Consider the following 5,505-nt stretch of genomic DNA (forward strand, 5'->3'; position numbering starts at 1 on the left):
ATGTTTTCACAGTTTTTGCTCTATGGCAAGATGCATTATCATCTTGAGAAATGATTTCATCATCCCCAAACATCCTTTCAATTGATGGGATAAGAAAAGTGTCCAAAATATCAACGTAAACTTGTGCATTTATTGATGATGTAATGACAGCCATCTCCCCAGTGCCTTTACCTGACATGCAGCCCCATATCATCAATGACTGTGGAAATTTACATGTTCTCTTCAGGCAGTCATCTTTATAAATCTCATTGGAACGGCACCAAACAAAAGTTCCAGCATCATCACCTTGCCCAATGCAGATTCGAGATTCATCACTGAATATGACTTTCATCCAGTCATCCACAGTCCACGATTGCTTTTCCTTAGCCCATTGTAAACTTGTTTTTTTCTGTTTAGGTGTTAATGATGGCTTTTGTTTAGCTTTTCTGTATGTAAATCCCATTTCCTTTAGGCGGTTTCTTACAGTTCGGTCACAGACGTTGACTCCAGTTTCCTCCCATTCGTTCCTCATTTGTTTTGTTGTACATTTTCGATTTTTGAGACATATTGCTTTAAGTTTTCTGTCTTGACACTTTGATGTCTTCCTTGGTCTACCAGTATGTTTGCCTTTAACAACCTTCCCATGTTGTTTGTATTTGGTCCAGAGTTTAGACACAGCTGACTGTGAACAACCAACATCTTTTGCAACATTGCGTGATGATTTACCCTCTTTTAAGAGTTTGATAATCCTCTCCTTTGTTTCAATCGACATCTCTCGTGTTGGAGCCATGATTCATGTCAGTCCACTTGGTGCAACAGCTCTCCAAGGTGTGATCACTCCTTTTTAGATGCAGACTAACGAGCAGATCTGATTTGATGCAGGTGTTAGTTTGGGGGATGAAAATTTACAGGGTGATTCCATAATTTATTCCTCAGAATTGAGTGAGTCCATATTTTTTTCCCTCTGCTTGGTCTAAAAAAGTAACCGTTACTGACTGCCACAATTATTTTTCTTGATTTCTTATAGTGTTTCTTAAAGCCAGAAAGTTGCCATTTGAAATTACTTTAGTTTTGTGTCATGTCTGTGATCTGCTTTTTTTCTACAAAATTAAACAACTGAATGAACATCTTCCGAGGCCGGTGATTCCATAATTTTTGCCAGGGGTTGTAGAGGTAGAGTATGTAGGATCAACAGTTACCATGCTGTCACGGGGGATTCGGGAGTCAAAGATGGTGATAGCTCATGGGTCTGTTTAAACAGAAGTAAAATAGTAAATGGACTGCATTTATATAGCACTTTTTCATCTGCATCAGATTCTCAAAGCACTTTACAATTATGCCTCACATTCACATGCCAATGTCAGGGTGTCACCATGCAAGGCGCTCACTACACACCGGGAGCAACCTGGGAATTAAGGACCTTGCCCAAGGGGCCTTTAGTAATTTTCCACGGCCATGCTGGGGTTTGAACCGAGGCTCCTCTGGTCTGAAGCCCAACACTTAACCACTAGATCATCACTTCCCCAAGTGGTGGTGTTTGCATCATGATGGGTGGAACTGAAGATGCTGAACAAGGTCATCATCTGCTCTCACACAGCTTCTGCAGTTAGAAGAGAGAGAGAAACTTAGAACATGTTTTTTTTCCAGTGTGTAGAATATACTATTAGCATGTACTTGTAGTGTATGTGTTCTAGGCATAAAATTTCAGCTACGGTTTGCCAGAAGGCACATGGGAGAATCAAGCCTAGATTTCAACTCATTACTTGTATGAAAGTCTGTCTTTGTTCCACTCCACTGTGAAGCTATGATTAGTGGTGCAACAGATAAAAGTTGTGCTACTGTGCACAGTTTCCCCAAACACAGCCTTAGAAGTCTAATATGTATGTATGTTGTGGACATGAATGAGTGAAGCTTTTCAGCATCTCACCATGTCATTTCCAGTTTGCAGCTTTGTCTACCATCAGTTTGTGTTAGAGTGCCTTAATTGAGAGAGTGGCGACATGATGAGTGGAAAAAAAAAAAAAAAAAAAAACGGTCACGTGACTTATGGCGGCGTTCACTGTTAATCTGTGCATGTTGTTGTGTGGGCTGCTGAAGAGGAGGTACTGCTGGCCCACCACCACCAGAGGGCGCTGCCGCCTCACAGGAGCAGCCGGGGTGACAGCTGACACTCATCACCTGTGACAGCTGTCACCACTCATCTGATCTGCATCGGTATATCAGCAAGACGTCATCTCCACCTCTTTGCCGAGATATCGTTCTACCTGAAAGGTAATATCCTCAGCCTGACTGCTTGATAGAAAGCCTTTTTGTTGTGATTTTTGTGAGTGATAACAGACTTTTTCTCCAACGAGAGGTGGAGGTAGCTTCCCTGCCGTGCAGATTGCTGGGTGCAGACGCACCCACGTTTAATTGTGTTTTTGTTCCTCGCCAGCAGTACCAGGTCCGACACGCGGAGGCAGTGGCCACCTGGGAGTTCGGGACTTGACGGCTCCAGTATTCCCGGGGTCTGGTGGCGGAGGAAATCGTGTGGTTCCGGTTCTGCTTTGGACAGGCGTCTCCTATCTTCGAGCCTGCCCACACGACACCTTGTAATTTGACCTTTGATCTATTGTGGAATCTGTTGTGTTTGTTGTGCACGTTCGCAACAGTAAAGTGTTGTTATTTGACCTATTCTATTGTCCGTTCATTTGCGCCCCCTGTTGTGGGTCCGTGTACTTACACTTTCCCAACACATGTAAATCCACAATTTTTTTTTTTTTTTTTTTTTTTGTAAAAATGCCGGGTTATTGTGCATTTGGATGCACAAATAGACACAACAAGGACTTCAATATGTACAGATTCCCTTCAGATTCAAACAGAAGAAAAATTTGGGAAAATAAAGTTAGTCATGTGGAATGGAAGCGACTTCATCGTCAAAGCTTTGAGAGGTAAATTTATTGTTCAGTCCCGTGTACAGTAAAACTCACTTAAACCGTCATCGTATAAACTGGATATTCAGTCACCGGACAAAAAAAGTCCAGATGTTTTTGTATTGTTTTCCATTTAATAAACACCGTATATAATGGATTTTGTACGACAGATTTTCACTCACATCGGATAAAATGTCCCGTCAGATCACAATGTATTTGTTGTGTGGGCCGCCAGAAGAGGAGGTACTGCTTGCCCACCACCAGAGGGCGCCCTGCCTGAAGTGCGGGCTTCAGGCACGAGAGGGCGCTGCCGCCACGGACACAACCGGGACAGCTGTCACCCATCTGCTCTACATCATCTCACTCCATAAAGACCGGACGTCATCTCCACCTGATTGCCGAGATATCTACCTGTGAAGGTAATATTCTCTGCTGTGTCAGAACTGTGACTTACGTGTGATCTGTTTGCAGCCGTTTTCCTGTGGAGCCTTGTCAGCTGATTGGTGGTTTATGAGAGTGCCGACGTCTTCGCCTCTCACTCCTTCCAGATAAGTGCTTTAACAGGAGCTGCACGTGTGTGTGTGTGTGTGTGTGTGTGTGTGTGTGTGATTAGAGGTGGAGGTGACTTTCCACCTTCTGACTGTTTTTGTTGCTGGGTGTGCACACACCCACATCTCACTGTTTGTGCTCCTCGCCAGCAGTACCAGATCCGACAGTCCTTGACGGTGATCACCTGGGAATTCGGGACTTGGCGGCTCCAGTATTCACCGGGTTCTGTGGCGGTGGAAATCGTGTGGTTCCGGCTCTTCTCAGGACAGACGTCTTCTATCCTTGAGCCTGCCCACACGTCACCTTTGTGAATTGACTATAATCAGATTCTGAGATTGTCTGTATATTCGTTGTGCACATTCACAACATTAAATTGTTGCCTTTTGGCTCATCTATTGACCGTTCATTTGCGCCCCCTGTTGTGGGTCCGTGTCACTACACTTTCCCCAACAGTATTTCCATTAAAAACCCTGAGCAGTCTGGATGTGCACAGTAACAGAGGTATAAATTAAAGCTCAGCTCTGACACTCACTGATTTGAGGAAAGGGGACCACCTTATAGTGTATAGGACTAGCTTATATAGTGTGAACGCTGTTTACAAATGGATCAGAAAAGTTCTCAACTTTTCAACACCAAGTTTGTTAAAATTGTTAAAGCTGAAAAGTTTACTCCATGGGGTCATGGGAGGGCTGAATCCCATCCCAGTGGGTGAGAGGCAGGGTGCACCCCGGGCAGGATGCCAGTCTATCAGAGGACTACATCTTGACACAATCACACCTACAGCCAATTTAGAGTCACTAATTCACCTAACCTGCATGTCTTTAGAAGTGGGAGGAAGCTGGAGCACCTGACGGAAACTCTCTCAAACTCCACAGAGAAAGGACTAGGTGGTATGTGAACCCATGACCTCCTTGCTGTCTGTGATGCATCAAGCAACAGTGCTACCTACGAATCCACTGTGGCACCCTGCAAGTACAAGTATATCTTGATTGTTTCAACTCTATTGTGGTGGTGTACAGAGACAATATTATAAAACTGGTGTGACTGCCCCAATAATTATCGCGCTGACTGCAACAGACAGCTTGAGATAGGAGGAAATATTGGTGTTAGTTTTTTTTTTTGTTTTGTTTTTTTTGAGTGGAATCTTCAGTGGGGAACATGTTATGTCATATCTAAAATAACGGGGTTATTTTTGAAAGAATATGAAGTGTGTATGTCAAGTCTATATGTTGAGGTTTTCCTGGCACAATAAACAAGAATGACATTCTTTATAAATTTGACAAAAAATCTATTGTGAGATTACGAACATTATATTTAAAAATGCCTATTCAACCAAAAGTCAGACTCACTTTAAAATTATGAATGCTATTTACCCTTCTAAAGATTTATTAAGAAGACGATTTAATATAGATGACGATAAATGTACTTTTTGTGAAATGAACATAGAAACAACGGACCATATATTTTTTTTGAAGGCATCAAAACGCAAATGTTTTGAAAACACTTGCAGGACTGGATACAAAGTGAAATTACGACCCCCAAGCCCCATTTCAAGAGACACTGTAACCTTTGGAACCCTTTTTCAAAATAATTACTTTGAGCTGTGTTACAACTTAGTCCTCTGTCTAGCCAAATTCTTTATACACAAACAAAGACAACTCAAATCACCCCCCCCCACTTCAAAGTTTTTTTTTAATAGAATTTGAAATGTATCTAAAATCCCTAAAATGTGTTAAATCAAATAGATATGAAACAATTTGATTGAGCAAACTTTCTACAAATGCATAACCCCTTGTATAACAATTGGAATACTATTGGGTTTTTTCCTTTTCTTTTGTTGTATTACACTTTATTTTTTTATTTGTGTGGCCTGCTTTGGTAATGTTGTTGAGAAGTTTATTACTGCCTCACTTGTTGTGTATTATACATTGTTGTAAATAAATATTTTTGAAAAAAAAAATGTTGAGGTTTTCCCTCCAGAGTATGTCCGCATTGAAGCTCTACATCCCAAACAGTTGGTGGCAGTAATGGAACAAATTGGAATGCCAACCGCAAATAACTTCAA

Source organism: Thalassophryne amazonica, chromosome 4 (assembly GCF_902500255.1).
Source record: "Thalassophryne amazonica chromosome 4, fThaAma1.1, whole genome shotgun sequence".
Classification (NCBI taxonomy): domain Eukaryota; kingdom Metazoa; phylum Chordata; class Actinopteri; order Batrachoidiformes; family Batrachoididae; genus Thalassophryne; species Thalassophryne amazonica.